The following is a 20,783-nucleotide window of genomic DNA, read 5'->3' on the forward strand; positions in this document are numbered from 1 at the left end:
AAACCAGATATTATAGGAATAACAGAAACATGGTGGAATAGTAGTCATGACTGGACTACAGCTATTGAAGGGTATGTGCTGTTTAGGAAAGACAGAAATAAAGGTAAAGGTGGTGGAGTAGCATTGTATATCAATGATGAGGTAGAATGTAAAGAAATAAGAAGCGATGCAATGGATAAGACAGAGTCCGTCTGGGCAAAAATTACATTGGGGAAGATAACTAGTAAAGCCTCTCCTACGATAGTGCTTGGGGTGTGCTATAGACCTCCGGGATCTAATTTGGATATGGATAGAGCCCTTTTTAATGTTTTTAATAAAGTAAATACTAATGGAAACTGCGTGATCATGGGAGACTTTAACTTCCCAGATATAGACTGGAGGACCAGTGCTAGTAATAATAATAGGGCTCAGATTTTTCTAGATGCGATAGCTGATGGATTCCTTCATCAAATAGTTGCTGAACCGACTAGAGGGCATGCCATTTTAGATTTAATTTTGGTGAGTAGCGAGGACCTCATAGAAGAAATGGTTGTAGGGGATAATCTTGGCTCAAGTGATCATGAGCTAATTCAGTTCAAACTGAACGGAAGGATTAACAAAAATAAATTTGCAATTAGATTTTTTGATTTCAAAAGGGCTGACTTTCAAAAATTAAGGCAATTAGTTAGGGAAGTGGATTGGATTGAAGAATTTATGGATCTAAAGGTAGAGGAGGCCTGGGATTACTTTAAATCAAAGCTGCAGAAGCTATCGGAAGCCTGTTTCCCAAGAAAGGGGAAAAAATTCATAGGCAGGAGTTGTAGACCAAGCTGGATGAGCAAGCATCTTAGAGAAGTGATTAAGAAGAAGCAGAAAGCATACAGGGAGTAGAAGATGGGAGGGATCAGCAAGGAAAGCTACCTTATTGAGGTCAGAACATGTAGGGATAAAGTGAGACAGGCTAAAAGTCGAGCCAAGTTGGATCTTGCAAAGGGAATTAAAACCAATAGTAAAAGGTTCTATAGCCATATAAATAAGAAGAAAACTAAGAAAGGAGAAGTGGGGCCGCTAAACACTGAGGATGGAGTGGAGGTTAAAGATAATCTGGGCATGGCCCAATATCTAAACAAATACTTTGCCTCAGTCTTTAATAAGGCTAAAGAGGATCTTAGGGATAATGGTAGCATGACAAATGGGAATGAGGATATGGAGATAGATATTACTATATCTGAGGTAGAAGCGAAACTCAAACAGCTTAATGGGACTAAATCGGGGGGCCCAGACAATCTTCATCCAAGAATATTAAAGGAATTGGCACCTGAAATTGCAAGCCCATTAGCAAGAATTTTTAATGAATCTGTAAACTCAGGAGTTGTACCGAATAATTGGAGAATTGCTAATATAGTTCCTATTTTTAAGAAAGGAAAAAAAAGTGATTTGGGTAACTACAGGCCAGTTAGTTTGACATGTGTAGTATGCAAGGTCCTGGAAAAAATGTTGAAGGAGAAATTAGTTAAGGACATTGAAGTCAATGGTAAATGGGACAAAATACAACATGGTTTTACAAAAGGTAGATTGTGCCAAACCAACCTGATCTCCTTCTTTGAAAAAGTAACAGATTTTTAGATAAAGGAAACGCAGTGGATCTAAAAAGAAAAGGAATACTTGTGGCACCTTAGAGACTAACAAATTTATTTGAGCATAAGCTTTCGTGAGCTACAGCTCACTTCATCCGATAAAAGCTTATGCTCAAATAAATTTGTTAGTCTCTAAGGTGCCACAAGTACTCCTTTTCTTTTTGCGAATACAGACTAACACGGCTGAACTCTGAAACCTGTCATTATGCAAGGCAGTGGATCTAATTTACCTAGATTTCAGTAAAGCGTTTGATACCGTGCCACATGGGGAATTATTAGTTAAATTGGAGAAGATGGGGATCAATATGAACATCAAAAGGTGGATAAGGAATTGGTTAAAGGGGAGACTGCAATGGGTCCTACTGAATGGCGAACTGTCAGGCTGGAGGGAGGTTACCAGTGGAGTTCCTCAGGGATCGGTTTTGGGACCAATCTTATTTAATCTTTTTATTACTGACCTTGGCACAAAAAGTGGGAGTGTGCTAATAAAGTTTGCAGATGATACAAAGCTGGGAGGTATTGCCAATTCGGGATATTATACAGGAGGATCTGGATGACCTTGTAAACTAGAGTAATAGTAATAGGATGAAATTTAATAGTGAGAAGTGTAAGGTTATGCATTTAGGGATTAATAACAAGAATTTTAGTTATAAGTTGGGGACGCATCAATTAGAAGTAATGGAGGAGGAGAAGGACCTTGGAGTATTGGTTGATCATAGGATGACTATGAGTTGCCAATGTGATATGGCTGTGAAAAAAGCTAATGCGGTTTTGGGATGCATCAGGAGAGGCAGGAGGTTTTAGTACCATTATACAAGGCACTGGTGAGACCTCACCAAGAATACTGTGTGCAGTTCTGGTCTCCCATGTTTAAAAAGGATGAATTCAAACTGGAGCAGGTACAGAAAAGGGCTACTAGGATGATCCGAGGAATGGAAAACTTGTCTTATGAAAGGAGACTTAAGGAGCTTGGCTTGTTTAGCCTAACTAAAAGAAGGTTGAGGGGAGATATGATTGCTCTCTATAAATATATCAGAGGGATAAATACAGGAGAGGGAGAGGAATTATTTCAGCTCAGCACCAATGTGGACACAAGAACAAATGGGTATAAGCTGGCCACCAGGAAGTTTAGACTTGAAATTAGATGAAGGTTTTGAACCATCAGAGGAGTGAAGTTTTGGAATAGCCTTCCAAGGGAAGCAGTGGGGGCAAAAGATCAATCTGGCTTTAAGATTCTACTCGATAAGTTTATGGAGGAGATGGTATGATGGGATAATGTGATTTTGGTAATTAATTGATCTTTAAATATTCAGGGTAAATAGGCCTAATCCCCTGAGATGGGATATTAGATGGATGGGATCTCAGTTACGCAGGAAAGAATTTTCTGTAGTATCTGGCTGGTGAATCTTGCCCATATGCTCAGGGTTAGCTGATTTGCCATATTTGGGGTCGGGAAGGAATTTTCCTCCAGGGCAGATTGGAGAGGCCCTGGAGGTTTTTCGCCTTCCTCTGTAGCATGGGGCACGGGTCACTTGAGGGAGGATTCTCTGCTCCTTGAAGTCTTTAAACCACAATTTGAGGACTTCAATGCTCAGACATAGGTGAGGTTTTTCGTAGGAGTGGGTGGGTGAGATTCTGTGGCCTGCGTTGTGCAGGAGGTCGGACTAGATGATCAGAATGGTCCCTTCTGACCTTAGTATCTATGAATCTATTCTTCCATGTGTTTTTGCTGTTCATAGTCCTCTAGCTCCTTCGCTCTCATCGCCAAGTCCCATTGCTTCAAATCTGTCGATTGGGAGCCAGGTTGTGAAGACCTTCCTGCTGGATGGGGAACAGGATCTTGTGGATGCCCTGCTGCTGCCTCTGCTGCTCTTGAACCTTCTTGACTCCCCATTTGGGGTTAAAACCTGCTTCTTGGACTAGTCATCTCTGTCCAGCTGGCCAATCAGTTGCTCTTTGTTGAGCTTCTCAATGCTTAGCCCTTCTTCTCTGCACAGGCTTGTAATGTGCTTCATAGGAAAATGGTTATATGCCATGTTCTTGCTGCTTCCTTTAACTACCCTAGTTTTACCGCTGCCAGTCACTTACTGCAAAATACTCATGGTACATTCAGCAGCCAACCATCCTCTTGGTGCGTTCAGGAACCATCCTCAGCTGCCATGTGTCATGGATCCACAGGTCTGATGCTCTAGAACAGCTTAAGAACAGTTCTTGGGAGGATCTCTTCAGTGTGCCAGAGCCTGTATAGTCACATTTGTTCACTAGGGTAAGCCATTCGGCTTCACCACCTCCTTGCACCGAACCTCTAAGCTACCAGCAACCCTGCTACACATCCTGAGCTCCCTTCAGCAAGTTCACCTGAGATGGGTACCTAAGGGAGCAATGCCCCCCCCAACCTTCACCATCTGCAATGAGTCTCAACCAACGTTGTAAAAGCAGAAGGGTTTATTAAATGTCTGGAATACAGCGTATAAAGTCCTTGGTTAGCATAGAGAAAAGAAAGTTACAACATGGTCCATTCTGGTTAGTCCAGAACTCCAACCAAGTGGTGTCCACCTTTGGCTCCCTCCTCTGTCCCTCTGTGCCCCTTTGTCCAAATTCCCAGGTGAGTGACACCGGCCCCTCCTCAGTCCTTTGTTCCCAGCTGGTCAAACTTGGCTGGCTTCCTGTGGCAGGATGGGCCATTCATGGTCATTAGTTGCTAGGTACCAAATGTCCCGGTGACTGGATTTGCCATTGTCTTCATGGACCCTCCACTGACCTGGGCCCGAAAGCCAAGGCAACTGGGTGCCATTCACACCTTTGTCATAGCCTGCCCAAGAGCAAACAGCCTTTCCCCACCATCTAGTTAACAATCCAGCACACAGGAGAAATTGAGGCACGCACAATATTCATACAAAATATTACAGGCTTGCAGTTTGGGGGGAATGCGGTTCCCTGTCCACCAAACTATGCCCCTGTTAAAAGTGGGATGGGGGCCAGAGCACCCCTGACCCTCCCAGTTCCAGGACCCCTGCCCAGAAACCAAACGCAAAGTCAGGGGCCGCTCCCTGCCATAACCTTAAGCCTAGCAAGGGTGTCTGATAGAATGGGAATTTTCTGTAAATATTTTGTATGAATATTTTGCGTGCCTCAGTTTCCCCATATGATGTATTGTCACCTAGGGATGGAAAAGGGCTGTTAATTCTCCGCAAAGGCCCAGAGATACAGGAGTGAACTGTCTTGGGTTTGGGGCCCAGGTCAATGGTGAGTCCCTGAAGACAATGGCAAATCCAATCTCTGGGACATTTGGTACCTAGCAACTAACAATCATGTTAACCAGCCCACCACAGGCAGCCAGGCGCATTTGACCAGTTAGACAACAAAGGACTGAGGAGGGGCCAAGTGAAACTGCCCCAGGAAGTTAAACAAAGAGGACTCAGAGACCGAGTGAGAATCAAGGGAGGACACACAGCTTGGCTGGGGCTCTGACTAACCAGAATGGACCATGCTGTCACTTTCTTTTCTCATTGCGCACCAAGGACTTTCTATGCTGTTTTCCAGACATCTGATAAACCCTCATGTTATTTCAATGTGGCTGAGTGCCACTGCAGATGCTGAATGTGTGGGCGCATTGCTTTCTTTGGGCATATTAGTCTCCCGCAGGTGCCCATCTCAGGTGGATTTGCTGAAGGGAGCTCAGATTGTGAAGCAGGGGTGCCGAAGACTCCAAGGTTCGGTCCAAGGAGGTGGTGAAGCTGAATGAATGAGTGAGACACTAATAGGGTGTGGCACGCTGAGGAGGTCCTCCCAGGGATGGTTGCAGAGCTGTTCCAGAGCACGGGACATGTGGATCCATGACGAAGAGTGGCTACCTCCCACAACCCTAACCCGAGCACCAGGTGCCCTATCTCCCCTAACCCTAATGCTAAATCATTGGGCCCTACCTCCCTCAACCCAAAGCCTAGAACAGGGTACCCTACATCCTCTTATCCTAACCCAAAGTCAGCTGGCCCTTCCTGCAACAACCTTAACCCTAACAAGGGGGCTCTAGGTGCCCCAAACCTAACTGTTAGTGGGACATATCTGCTACAAACCTAACATGAACAAGGGTGCTCCAACTCTCCTAACCTGAATCCTAAGAGGGTCCCACCTGCCCCAACCCTAAGCCTAGCATTGGTTGCCCTTTCTCCCCTAAATCTAACCCTAAATTAGGGTACCATACCTGCTGCAACCCCAACCCTAGCAAAGGGAGCCCTACTTGCCCCAGTCCTAACCCTCCGCATCTAGTGTCCCATATCCAACTGTTGGGGATACGTCAATTAGCTGAGGATAAGAGCTGTGTGACAGTGGGTGCAGAAACACCAGGTCACTAAGAACTAGAATGGGGAAAAGAGATGATAACTAAAAAGCACTTATGGTGCTGGGGAGGAAATCCCATCCCTGTTTCTTTAAGGCCTGAGGCCAGGAGCCTTGCAGAGAGGGCATGGCAAGATTCCCCTCACCCAACCAATTGGGAGGAGGGGGCAGACACCCACCACAGCAGGAGAAGCTGGCTGCTGAACCCTCTGAGGACTAACTGGAGAAAAGGAGCCTGTGTCACCTTTGGGAGACTAATAAGAGGTTCTGTCACCAACTGCCCTGTAACTAGGGTTGCCAACCCTGCCACTTTTGCTGGGAGTCTCCTGGAATCACGCTCTATCTCGCGGAGGCTACTTTAGCCAAACCAGGAGATTTTTGGCACTAACCATCTGGCGCAGCAGCATAGCTAAGGCAGGCTCCCTTACCTGCCTTGGCTCTGTGCCGCTCCCAGAAGCAGCCAGCACCATCCCTGCGGCCCCTGCAGGGGAGGGAGGGACAGAGGGTCTCCGCATTTTGCCCCCATCCTGAGCACCGACTCCACAGCTCCCATTGGCTCCACAGCTCCCAACTGTGGCCAATGGGAGCTGCGGGGGTGGTGCCTGTGGTGAGTGGTGACCAGAGACCCCATGGCCATCCCACCTAGGAGCTGCTGCCAGAGAGATGTGCCAGTCGCTTTCGGGACCTGCCCAAAGTAAGTGCTGATCCCCTCCTGCATCCCAACCCCCTGCCCCAGCCTAGAGCCTTCACCCAAGCTCCCTCCCAGAGCCTGCACCTCAACCCCCCCATACCCAATCCCCACCCCAGAGCCCACTCCCCACACCTAAACTCCCTCCCAGAGCCCAATACCACACCCCCTCCTGCACCCCAACTCCCTGCCCCAGCCTGGTGAAAGTGAGTGAAGGTGGCAGGACGGGGGTCTTTGGGTTTGCTCGATTAGACAGTTGGCAACCCTACCTGTAACTTTGAGGTGTCTTGGTGCCAGGCAGGTATAGTTCAGAGCCCTCATGCCAGCAGCCAGCCCACAAGTATAAGGTCTCACCTTGGTTCTCACCAGCTAAGTCACTACTTGTGACACCAACAGCCCCTCCAGTTCCAAGTCTCCCCAAATCTGTCCTCCCTGAGTTCTTAATTACCAGACACTTGGACTGTTCCCATCAGATGTGTCACCCCCCAATGCCGTGAACCCAGGCACCCAGTATTCAGTTCACTTTGCCATTCACGGACTGCACACCGGAGACCTGCTTGGGATAAAAATTAAAAAGGTTTATATAATAAAAAAGGTTTATTTAATAGAAAACCCACAGATTCAAAGATGACATAAAGAAAAGGAGTACTTGTGGCACCTTAGAGACTAACAAATTTATTAGAGCATAAGCTTTCGTGAGCTACAGCTCACTTCATTGGAAAGCTTATGCTCTAATAAATTTGTTAGTCTCTAAGGTGCCACAAGTACTCCTTTTCTTTTTGCGAATACAGACTAACACGGCTGCTACTCTGAAAGATGACATAGGAAGGGAAAGCAAATACCTACAAGTTACACAGAAAATAAACATAAAGATACAACCTCAGGCTTTACACTTCCAAACTAGATAAAAATCCCTTGTCTAACACAAGTTACCTATTGCCTTTGAAGAGTTTCCCAGCATATCACCTAGCCACACGGGTGGACCGAGCATTCATAGGCAGCTTCTTGCCCAGAGACTGTCCCTAAGTTTCTGGGTGAAAACCCCAGTTTCAAACCTCCTTTTAAAAAGGCTTTTTCCTCTCTCCCCGCCCTTCCCCCCTTTTTCTGCTGCTGCATGGTGACCACTCATTATTCAGAGTGGGAGAAATTCCCTTTTGACTTGATGGCTCAATGTTTTCCAATTAATTCTACTGGCCCATCATTGTCTTTTCCTGGACTGCACAATGGGCTTGGGAGATGTTCCTCTCTGCTGTACAGTGTAGTTGAAGTTACAGTAAAGGTTATCAGCACCAGTTTTCTGTATGCATAAAGAAAAATTCATAACCACAGTCTATATAGATAGCTCATAATGACCATCCAGTTTATAACATTACAATCTTTCATAAAAGACCTTACTCGATATACTTTTATAGTACAATAATACAGTATACAATCAGTTGGTTCAACTACTAATTTTGGGGGTTTAAACCTCAGGGTGCCTGGAGCCTGATTGTCACAGAGCCAGCTGAAAAAGAAACTGGCTACAGTCCTACAATGCAATTCCAAGGAGGAGAGCTGGGGACTACTGTTTTGATAGAGTGACCATTTGAAGGTACAGCCCAAGGGAGCTGGGTGTCTCTTGAACAGGGGAAAGAAAACTGACCCAGACTTTTATGTGGACCCAGAGTGGGCGAGAACTGGGGCAATAAATGAAGTGAGTTACACTTTGTAGAAAGTCATAATAATTCAGATACCACAAAGGGGTTGCATGTTTTGAACAAGGCTAGTTGGGGTAATTGAAAGAACCCGAGCATGATGATGAGTGGTTCTGTCAATTACCCCAGTTGCAGGACCATGAGGGGTGACAGGGTGGCATGCTGGAGGGCAGCATCCTATGACACAGGCTAGCCTGACATCAATTCTGGTCAAAATAATGGAAAAGTTGACATGGGATTAAGTTGGTAAAGAACGAAAGGATAGGAGTATAATTAATTTCTTTGGCTTTACTAAAAAAAGGTCTTGTCTGACAAACCCAATTTCATTCTTTCATGAGATTACAAGTTTGATTGAGAAAGGAAACTGTGTAGATGTAGGTTTCAGAGTAGCAGCCGTGTTAGTCTGTATTCGCAAAAAGAAAAGGAGTACTTGTGGCACCTTAGAGACTAACAAATTTATTAGAGCATAAGCTTTCGTGAGCTACAGCTCACTTCATCGGATGCATTTGGTGGAAAAAACAGAGGAGAGATTTATATACACACACACAGAGAACATGAAACAATGGGTTTATCATACACACTGTGAGGAGAGTGATCACTTAAGATAAGCCATCACCAGCAGCAGGGGGGGGGAAAGGAGGAAAACCTTTCATGGTGACAAGCAAGGTAGGCTAATTCCAGCAGTTAACAAGAATATCAGAGGAACAGTGGGGGGGTGGGGTGGGAGGGAGAAATACCATGGGGAAATAGTTTTACTTTGTGTAATGACTCATCCATTCCCAGTCTCTATCAAGCCTAAGTTAATTGTATCCAGTTTGCAAATTAATTCCAATTCAGCAGTCTCTCGTTGGAGTCTGTTTTTGAAGCTTTTTTGTTGAAGTATAGCCACTCTAGGTCTGTGATCGAGTGACCAGAGAGATTGAAGTGTTCTCCAACTGGTTTTTGAATGTTTTAATTCTTGACGTCTGATTGGTGTCCATTCATTCTTTTACGTAGAGACTGTCCAGTTTGGACAATGTACATGGCAGAGGGGCATTGCTGGCACATGATGGCATATATCACATTGGTAGATGCGCAGGTGAACGAGCCTCTGATAGTGTGGCTGATGTGATTAGGCCCTATGATGGTATCTCCTGAATAGATATGTGGACAGAGTTGGCACGGGCTTTGTTGCAAGGATAGGTTCCTGGGTTAGTGGTTCTGTTGTGTGGTGTGTGGTTGCTGGTGAGTATTTGCTTCAGATGGGGGGCTGTCTGTAAGCAAGGACTGGTCTGTCTCCCAAGATCTGAGAGAGCGATGGCTCGTCCTTCAGGATAGGTTGTAGATCCTTGATGATGCGTTGGAGAGGTTTTAGTTGGGGGCTGAAGGTGATGGCTAGTGGCGTTCTGTTGTTTTCTTTGTTGGGCCTGTCCTGTAGTAGATGACTTCTGGGTACTCTTCTGGCTCTGTCAATCTGTTTCTTCACTTCAGCAGGTGGGTATTGTAGTTGTAGGAATGCATGATAGAGATCTTGTAGGTGTTTGTCTCTGTCTGAGGGGTTGGAGCAAATGCGGTTATATCGTAGCGCTTGGCTATAGACAATAGATCGAGTGGTATGATCTGGATGAAAGCTAGAGGCATGTAGGTAGGAATAGCGGTCAGTAGGTTTCCGATACAGGGTGGTGTTTATGTGACCATCGCTTATTAGCACCGTAGTGTCCAGGAAGTGGATCTCTTGTGTGGACTGGTCCAGGCTGAGGTTGATGGTGGGATGGAAATTGTTGAAATCATGGTGGAATTCCTCAAGAGCTTCTTTTCCCTGGGTCCAGATGATGAAGATGTCATCAATGTAGCGCAAGTAGAGTAGGGGCATTAGGGGACGAGAGCTGAGGAAGCGTCGTTCTAAGTCAGCCATAAAAATGTTGGCATACTGTGGGGCCATGCGGGTACCCATCGCAGTGCCGCTGATTTGAAGGTATACATTGTCACCAAATGTGAAATAGTTATGGGTCAGGACAAAGTCACAAAGTTCAGCCACCAGGTTAGCCGTGACAGTATCGGGGATACTGTTCCTGACGGCTTGTAGTCCATCTTTGTGTGGAATGTTGGTGTAGAGGGCTTCTACATCCATAGTGGCTAGGATGGTGTTTTTAGGAAGATCACCAATGGACTGTAGTTTCCTCAGGAAATCGGTGGTGTCTCGAAGATAGCTGGGAGTGCTGGTAACGAAGGGCCTGAGGAGGGAGTCTACATAGCCAGACAATCCTGCTGTCAGGGTGCCAATGCCTGAGATGATGGGGTGTCCAGGATTTCCAGGTTTATGGATCTTGGGTAGCAGATAGAATACCCCAGGTCGGGGCTCCAGGGGTGTGTCTGTGCGGATTTGTTCTTGTGCTTTTTCAGGGAGTTTCTTGAGCAAATGCTGTAGTTTCTTTTGGTAACTCTCAGTGGGATCAGAGGGTAAATGAGTGTAAATGGCCACACAACAGAACCACTAACCCAGGAACCTATCCTTGCAACAAAGCCCGTTGCCAACTCTGTCCACATATCTATTCAGGGGATACCATCATAGGGCCTAATCACATCAGCCACACTATCAGAGGCTCGTTCACCTGCGCATCTACCAATGTGATATATGCCATCATGTGCCAGCAATGCCCCTCTGCCATGTACATTGGCCAAACTGGACAGTCTCTACGTAAAAGAATGAATGGACACAAATCAGACGTCAAGAATTATAACATTCAAAAACCAGTTGGAGAACACTTCAATCTCTCTGGTCACTCGATCACAGACCTAAGAGTGGCTATACTTCAACAAAAAAGCTTCAAAAAACAGACTCCAACGAGAGACTGCTGAATTGGAATTAATTTGCAAACTGGATACAATTAACTTAGGCTTGAATAGAGACTGGGAATGGATGAGTCATTACACAAAGTAAAACTATTTCCCCATGGTATTTCTCCCTCCCACCCCACCCCCCACTGTTCCTCTGATATTCTTGTTAACTGCTGGAATTAGCCTACCTTGCTTGTCACCATGAAAGGTTTTCCTCCTTTCCCCCCCCTGCTGCTGGTGATGGCTTATCTTAAGTGATCACTCTCCTTACAGTGTGTATGATAAACCCATTGTTTCATGTTCTCTGTGTGTGTGTATATAAATCTCTCCTCTGTTTTTTCCACCAAATGCATCCGATGAAGTGAGCTGTAGCTCACGAAAGCTTATGCTCTAATAAATTTGTTAGTCTCTAAGGTGCCACAAGTACTCCTTTTCTTTTTGTGTAGATGTAACAGATTTAGACTTTTGTAAGGTGTTTTACTTAGTACTGCACGGCATTTTGATTAAAAAATTAGTACTATACAATATCAATAGAGCACACATTCAATGGATTAAGAACTAGCTGACAGATCTCAAAATGTAGTTGTCAGTGGGGAATCGTCATTGAATTGGAATGCTTCTACTGGGGTTCCACAGGGATCAATATTAAGCTTGATGCTGTTCAATATTTTCATCAATGATCTGGAAGTAAATATATATTCATCACTGATAAAATGCGTAGCTAAAAATTGCCAGAGTTGTAAATTATGATGAGGACAGGACAGTCACGCAGAGCAACCTGGATCACTTGGTAAGATGGACCCATTCAAACAAAATGTGTTTTAATACCGCCAAATAAAAAGTTATATCTATAGGAAGAAAAAATGCAGGCCATACTTATGGAGAGGGGGACCTGTATCCTGGACAGCAGTGACTGAGAAAGATTTTAGGAGTCATAGGGGACAAGCAATGGAACATGATCTCCCAATGTGATGCTGTAGCAAAAAGAACTAATGACATTCTTGGATGTACAAACAGGGGAGTAGTATATAGCAGTAGGGAAGTGATTTTACCTCTGTATATGGGATTGGAGAGTCCAATACTGGAATGCTGCATCCAGTTCTGGTGTTTGTATTTCAAAAAGGATGTTGAAAAACTGGAGAGGGTACAGAGAAGAGCCACAAAAATTATTTGCAGGCTGGAGAAAATGCCGTACTGTGAGAGAGCGTGGGTATGATTACAGTGCAGCTGGGTGAGCGCATGCTTCCAGTGTGGTAGACAGACGTGCTAGCTCTGCTCTAGCTAGTATGCTAAAAATAGCAGTACAACTGCAGCCACTCAGGTTGTGGCTTGGGCTAGCTGCCCACAAAGAATCACCCCAAGCTCCCTGGCTATGTGTTTAGGTGGCTAGCCTGTGCTTCTGTGGCCACCATACTGCTATTTCAGTGCACCAGCTTGAGCAGAGCTAACACGTGTCTGTCTACCCGCAGTGGGAAGCAACATTCCAACTGCAGTGTAGACATTCCCTTCAAGAGCTCAATCAGTTTATCAGAAAGAATATTGAGATGTGGCTTGCTTAAGGTGTATAATACCTTCACAGGGAGAAAATACTCAATGCTAAAGGGCTATTTAATCCAGCAGAACAGGAATTTATGGGTGGAAGCTGAAGCCAGAAAAATTCAAATGAGAAATAAGGCACAAATTGTTAACAGCGAGGGTGATTAACCATTGCAACAAAGTACCAAGAGAAGTGGTGGATTCTCCCTCTCTTGATATCTTCAAATCAGGATTGGATGCCTTTCAGGAAGGTATGCTACAATTATACAAGTTATTGGGCTCAACACAGGGAGAAATTGGTGACATCTGATGGCCTGTGATATGCAGGAGGTCAGACTAGATAATCTGATGGTCCCTTCTGGCCTTAAACTCCCTGAATCAACCAGTAAAATCCAACCTGGAGCCATTGTCCTAGAAGTGAAGAGCTCATGTCCCATTCTCTAGCTAGCTAAGCCAGCCCATCCTGTTTCCTGCCCTCCAACCTGGAGCTGTATTGGAACAGTGTTGTAGAGATGAAAGATTTCATGTACCATTTTTAACCCTTAATAGCTGAGGAAAAGCTACATAAATTTAGTCTGAAATTTTTCAACACCATCCCTTTTCTGTTGAGCCAGTCAAGGGGGCTACAGCTCTGAAGGGGAAAGTAGAAACTGGGGGATGTATAGTTGAATTTGTCCCTTTAAGGCGTGAATATTTCCCTTTCACTTCGACATAATCTCTGCCTTGTATCTCCAGTGAATGAGAACTGCACCCACTGCAGAGCTGAGCAAATGAGAGATAAAATGAACAGCATTTCCTGGGCCCATTGCCCAGGCATGTGGAATTACCAAAGGGGGTGGGACCTACCTCAGTTGGAGATTTAACAACACATTGTCAAAGCACACAGTTAAACATTAATACATTGTTTTAACCCAGCCCTACCAAGGCCCCAGATGGGGAGAAGCTGGCAACTACCCCCAGCATGAACCCCTCAGCTGAACCTAATTAGGTGGGGCTTTTTCTTTCTGGGTGCTTGCTGCTTACTCCTTTTGTATAATTGGGTGTCCTCCCTGTAGGCCAAGGAGCTGCAGGAGCAGGAGAAGAGGAACCCAGAACTGGTCCTAGGTGGCTGTATCCACCCTAAATTTCCAGGAAAGGAGGACTCACATAAGAGAAGTCTGGCGGGCAAATTTTCACAGACTAGAGTTAAGACTCAGAAGTTATATCAAGGAACAATACAAATTACCAAGAGTTCTTATTACATTTACTTATGATCATCGATTCTTAATTCTTTAATACCTAACACATTTATCATGCTGCGAAAGGTGCACTTGTCTGTAAAGCACTTTTAGGAGTGTTAGAATGGACTGATCCAAAAGGCACATGTTTAGAATATCAAAAGCAATCTCTTAAAGTTATTGTTTACAATCTCTATTAGGCCAACTTGCTTGGACTGATAAGGGAGTTAAAATCTAAAATGTGGTTACTTGAGGTCTCACTAGAAAGTGTAGACTTAGCAAGACAAGGGAGGTAAGATAAAGAGGATATACCTATAAGGACACTACACAAAGAAGGCAAAGAGTCCTGTGGAACCTTATAGACTTAGACATATTGGAGCATAAGCTTTTGTGGGTGAATACCCGCTTTGTCGGATGCATGTCACGTGTATCCGATGAAGTGGGTATTCACCCACGAAAGCTTATGCTCCAATACATCTGTTAGTCTATAAGGTGCCACAGGACTCTTTGCCGCTTTTACATATTCAGACTAACACGGCTACCCCTCTGATACTTTACACAAAGAAGGAGTGGTTTCCAGGCGCTAGCTTCCTCTGGGCCCCTGGAGTGCTCAAACATTCTCTCCGCCTCAGGCCCCTTGACCCCTTCTCCCAAGTCCCCACCTCCGTCCTGTCTCTTCCTGCCCAGTTCCGCTCGGGTGTGCCCCGTCCCCACTCCTACCCCATGCCACCAGCACGCTGTGAAACAGCTGATCACAGTGGGCGGGAGGTGCTGGGAGGGAGGGAGAGGAATTGATTGGTGGGGCAGACAGGAGGCGCTCGGGGGAGGGGGGAGCCGGCTGCTGTTGGGTGCTGATTTTTTTCTGTGGGTGCTTCAGCCCTGGAGCACCCACAGAGTCGGCACCTATATTTTGTGCAATAATTGCAGTTTTTCAAGATGTGTGTCCCTATGGGTGCTCCACTTTAGGTACTCATGTACCCCCATGCACCTTTGATCAGAGAGTTTCAATGGTGGTGCCTGTGTGGCCCATGCATATGCCCTACACATCCTCATGTCCCATACTGAGGCTATATAGGGATGCACAGGCGATTCACCCTCATTTCCTTCTCTACAGAAAAGCCCTGCAGAGGAAACTTCAAAGCAGAGGGTGGGTAGTGGAGCACCTATAGGGACACATATCTCAAAGAACTCCAGTTATTGCACATGGCGTGCAACCTCTCCTTTTTTGTATAGTGTCCCTATGGGCACTCCTCTTCAGGTGACTCCTGAACAGTGTGCTCACAGGGAAGAGGAAGCTTCAGAGCAGAGTGTAATATGAAGACAGAATTGCACTGAAAACTGAAGCATCTGATCTAGAGGCATAAACCATAGCTCAGTGCTTAGAGAAACTATGTACTGAAGTCTAGGTTGCAGCTCTGCAAGTTTCCATGATGGAAGATTCTTGAGTAGTGCCATAGAAGTAGCCCATTCTACAAGATCTCAATCTAATACTCTAGGAGGAGGTTGAATGTTGACAGACTCATAATACACGATAATAGACCCAGAGATCCACCTCAAGAGTCTTTGGGTGGAGATTGTGATCCTTTGGATCTGTTAGCAATTGAAATCAAGAGTCTGGGAGACTTTCTGAATTGTTTGGTTCTGTCCAGATAGAAGGTTAACACCCTTTTTACATCCAAGTTATGGAAGACTGATACCAGTCAGCTCTGTGTTTTTGGGGAACCAGGGCACAGTATCTAGCCTTTCTGACTCATGAAAGACACCCCACCACCACCAGTCTCTGCTTGAACCAAAACCGATCAGAGAAAAGGCTTGCAGAGAGCAGTGAAGAGCACTGGGAGACACACCTAGACCCCCCCTGACAAGGGTGACAAGATAAGACAGCTCCATTAGCATACAGAATGAAGAACAGAGACAACTCCCCTAGCCTCATCTGCATGAAAGATGGGACAGGGATTAGCCTAAAGAATGAAGAACAGAACCGCACTGAACTCTAGGACCAGAAAAGCAGGGAAGCACTGCATCATGGGTATCTGTTCCAGATGTTAAAGAACCTATGCCTGCACACACCCAGTTCAGCAATTATCAGACCAATTCTAGTAACAAATTCTTGACTGATATCCAAAATGCTGAAGCAGCCTAGTTGCATTATGAGCTCCCTGGAAGAAAACACCACCCATAGCCAAGAGTGATCAGCTCCTATTGTCTAGCCTAAAGAAAACCCTTAAGTCATCAGTTTACCTATAAACAAAATCTAGTGTTCGCCCTTGAACCATTGTATTTTCTCTACAAAAATCCCTGCTCACCCTCCAGTCAGTGTTCTGATGCATGGATCCAAACTGCATCAGTTTCACTGGGACTCCATCTCCTAACTGATGGTGCTGGGGGCTCTTCCTGTCTCCAGCACTCAGCACCTTGAGCTACCACCATCACCTGGGAACCCCAACCAGTTCAAGCTTCATGGAGTGGGTGAGATTCCTCTCTCTCTTCTCTCTCTCTGTTTTCTTTTCTACCTCAGGTATTAACCTTTAATAATGTAACTGTTATGTTTGTTTAGCTCTCCTTGTGTAGTTATCACTATTATTCAACAAATAACTTTTATGGTTAAGCTTCTCTCTCTCTCTCTGAACTTTACTCTTTTGTGTTTCTTCCCTCATTTACTCTGCAGCAATGCTTCTTTTACATAAGCTAAAGATCCCTGTAGCACCCAAAAATACTGTGGGGTTTGCTCATCAAGTGGGTTACTACCAGTACAATTGTGATGTGAAAGTGGGATAGGGATATATTAAACCTGTGGCATATCAGGGGGAGTGCAGCTGAAAGTGCTGTTCAGCCCAGCCTATTGAGACCAGGGGTAATAAGGGTGACAGCTTGAAAGTGCTGCTTAACCAGCCCATTGAGTACAGGGACATATAAGGGGATCAGCTTGAGAGTGCTGATTGACCCGGTCTGCTCAGACTTGCTCTGTTAGTGGTGTGTGTGTGTACGCGTGTTCATCTAGTCCTAGGCCTGGAGGAACCCAGTCCCGGGGAACCTAGGTCTTGCAGGATAGCTCCATTGGGTGGGGACTTGCAGAAGGAAGGAGTAGCGCTCCATATGAACACACAAGTGACATAAGAAGGACATTAATAGAATTACAGAACACCCCCTGCCACCCAGAAGAGTAACCCTAATAAATGAGCATACCCCAAAGTAACGGGCACATCTGGTAACAAGACAGCTTCCTGCCTAGTCTAATATGGTTTGGGGGGAAAAAACTGGAAGATGAATGGTCTGGTTAATATGAAATTCAGAAGATATCTTAGGCATAAATTTAGGATGTGAGTCATAATGAGACTTTTTCCTTGAAAAACATTTTAAAGGGGGGAATCTGCTATTAAAGCCCCCAGCTCTCCAACTCTTCTGGCAGAAGTGGTGGCTCCCAAGAAAGCTGTTTTCATGGACAGCTGATGCAGCAATGAACACGGAGCTAATGACTCGAAAGAGTATTTCCTAAGGCAATTAAGGAAAGAGTTCAAGTCTCATATTTGAGTAGGTTCTCTAATCTGTGGGAAAAGATTCATCAGTCCTCTGAAGAATCCTGACATTATGGGGTGGGAAAAAAATGTAAAGCCTTCAACAGGTGAATGAAAAGTTGTTATAGCTGCCAAGTGCACCTTGACAGAACTCATAGTGATGGTGGGAAGGGCTTGAACAAATTCTGGAGGGGTCCTTCTGCTAACTGAATGACTCCAGAACCCTACATGGAACAGACACCTGCTTTTCCAGATTGTGCTTGTTTGGTACATAAACTGTCCTGAATCTCCCTGGAAGAACTGAAGATGTAATCTGGTGTGTTGGGTTATGAAGATACATGCTGCCTTATGACATAGCACTCAAAGACAATTTCTTGCCAAGATTTGAGGATTTATCTGAATCCTTAAAATTAGATTTCTTAGGCTCACAAGCCTACTCGTAGGCAGGTAAACCTTGGCTGTCACAGCATCCAGAGAAGTTCCTATAAAATTTGAGTCAAAGCAAACTTTTTGAGATTGAGTTGGAGGCCCAAATTGTAAAACAGAGATCTTGTTGCTTGTATTGCCAATAGGACTCCTGGTAAGATTGACCTCTGAATAGCTAATTGTCAAGATAAGGGAAGACAATTATCCCTAGCTGACATAGGTGTGCAACTATGACAGTCATGATCTGTGAGAATATCCTTGGGGCACAGGAGATGCCAAAAGGGAGCACGCAGTATTGGAAGTGATCGTGGTCAACTGTAAAACAAAGCAATCTCTCGTAAAGAAGGAAAAATCATGACATAGAAATACACATCCTGAATGGCAAGAGCCACAAACAAATTCCCAGAATCTAGGGAGGGAATTATAGCTGCAAGGGTCATCAGACTGATTATCTGCTGTTTCACACAGATATCTGAAATCTAATATTAGTCTCCATCCCCCCTTCTTTTCGGGGACCAGAAATTACTTGGGATAGAAACCCTTTCCCTTTTGCTGCACTGGAACTGGTGCTATGCCCCCTAAAAGCAGAAGAGAGGCAACTTCCTGTCTCAGCAACTGATCATGAGATGGGTCCCTGAAAAGAGATGAGAAAGTGGGTAAGAGGCAGGGATGGAAGTGAAATGAATGGAATAACTGGATGTTATGACCTCCAAAACCCATTTGGCAGAGGCTATTCTCTCCCATGCCCATTGGAAATGGGAAAGACAGTATCCAAAGGGAGGTTGGAGGGATAGTGCAACAGTAGATTCCTGTGGAGCAGATGATTCAACCCTCAACAAAGCTATCAGGACTGGTATTTAGACCAGTGATTTTCAAACATTTTTTCTGGCGACCCAGTTGAAGAAAATTGTTGATGCCCACGACCCAGTAGAGCTGGGGATGAAGGGTTTGGGGTGTGGGAGGGCTCAGAGCTGGGATACAGGGTTAGGGTGTGGGAGGGGGTCAGGGCTCTGGGCTGGGGTTGCAGGCTCTGGGGTGGGGCCAGGGATGATGGGTTTGGGGTGCAGGAAGGGGCTCTGGGTTTGGGGGGCTCAGGGCTGGGGCAGGGGATTAGGGTGCTGGTTTAGGGCGCGGGCTTACCTTGGGCAGCTCCCGGTCAGTGGGGGTGCTAAGGCAGACTTCCTGCCTATCCTGGCACTGCGGATCACGCTGCTCCCCGGAAGCAGCAGCAGCAGGTCTGACTCCTCGGCTGAGGTGCACAACCAGCTCCACACGGCTCTCACCCGCAGGCACCACCCCCCCAGCTCCCATTGGCTGGTTCCTGGCAAATGGATGTGCGGAGCCGGTGCTCAGGGTGGAGACAGCATGCGGAGCCCCGTGGCCCCCCACTTAGGAGCCAGACCTGCTGCTGACCACTTCCAGGGTGCAGTGTGGTGTCGGAACAGGTAGGGACTAGCCTGCCTTAGCCGGGCAGCACCGCCAATGGGGCTTTGAACAGCCTGGTTGGCGATGCTGACCAGAGCTGCTGTGATCCAGTGCCTTACATTCCATGACCCAGTACTGGGTCGCAACTTGCAGTTTGAAAACCACTGATTTAGACGATGGGGATGGCTGGGATTAAATATCTGTGACAATTGTTGACTTCTTTATTAGTATTTTGGTCTCCTGCCCAATGGTTCAAGCAGCCTATGAAAATTCAAGAAATGGAACAAGCAAGATTTCTGAGCTGTTTGAGACCTGCTAAATTTTCTTTTATTCACAGGGATATAAATCCCGAGGGAGCTAAGCGTAGCCCTCGAGTCCTTCAAAGTGTGAAGTGACTCATCATTTGACTAAGGTACAACTTGTGACATCAAAAGAGAGGTCCTCAACAGTACTCTGAGCTTCCCTTGGGAAGCTGGACAGCTGGAGCCAAGATGCTCATCACATCATGATCACAGTGGAAATGGACCAGACTGTAGTATTGGCTGCATCTAAGGAGCCCAGTATGATGTTCTCACTAAGAGTTGCCCTTAAATTGTCTGCAGTGTTCCTCTGGCAAATGCTCAATAAAGGTGCTGAATTTATTATAATTCTTTTAGTCATACTTTGACCTGACCGCTTGGTGGTTTGCTATTCTGAATTGCAACATTGCAGAGCAGTAACTCTTGAAACTGAAGAGATTGAGTCGCTTCTGGTCCTTGCTGAATGGGATAAGTTTTGTACTGTGCTGTCTACCACACTCTTGCTGCTTCTACAACCAGAGAATTGGGTGATAGGTGTGAAAATAAAAACTCCAAATCCTTGGCCAGACCATAATATTTTTTGTCAGCATGTTTTCAAGCAGGAGATGCCCTCAGGGGTGGACAAACTTTTTGGCCCAAGGGCCACATTGGGGTGCGAAATGGTATGGAGGGCTGGGTAGGGAAGGCTGTGCCCCCCAAACAGCCTGGCCCCTGCCCCCATCTGCCCCCTCCCACTTCCGACCCACTGACTGCCCCCCTCAGAGCCCCCGTCCTATCCAACTCGCCCTGCCCCCTGTCCCCTGACTTCCCCTGGCCCCTAGCCACCTCCCCCAACAGGCTCCCCAGGACTCCCACGCCCTATCCAACCCCCCGTTCCCTGACTCCACCCAGAACCTCCGCCTCATCCAACTGCTCTCTGTCCCCTGACTGCCCCCCGGGACCCCCTACCCAACCCCCCCACCACTCCACGCGCGCACCCCCGCCACCCGCTTACCATGCTGCTCAGAGCGACAGGAGCTCGCAGCCCTGCTGCCTGCATGGTGGTGTGACTGCGGGGGTGGGGGGACAGAGAGGGAGGAGCCAGGGCTAGCCTCCCCAGCCAGGAGCTCAGGGGCAGGGCAGGATGGTCCCACAGGCCGAATGTGGCCCGCGGGCCATAGTTTGCCCACCTCTGCCCTAGCTAGACTCTGCCAAATGGTCTTAGCAGGCTCT

At 46.2% G+C, this 20,783-nt stretch overlaps 1 long non-coding RNA gene across 1 annotated transcript; it reads left to right on the forward strand.

Annotated features, from left to right (window-relative positions):
- Nucleotides 1-6,480: 6,480 nt before the first annotated feature.
- Nucleotides 6,481-19,629, forward strand: LOC122457296. The gene is made up of 3 exons (XR_006276782.1): nucleotides 6,481-6,648; nucleotides 8,116-8,233; nucleotides 19,610-19,629. It is a non-coding gene; the product is annotated as an uncharacterized LOC122457296 (long non-coding RNA).
- Nucleotides 19,630-20,783: the final 1,154 nt, after the last annotated feature.

This window comes from Dermochelys coriacea, chromosome 1 (genome assembly GCF_009764565.3).
Source record: "Dermochelys coriacea isolate rDerCor1 chromosome 1, rDerCor1.pri.v4, whole genome shotgun sequence".
NCBI classification, from domain to species: Eukaryota; Metazoa; Chordata; order Testudines; family Dermochelyidae; genus Dermochelys; species Dermochelys coriacea.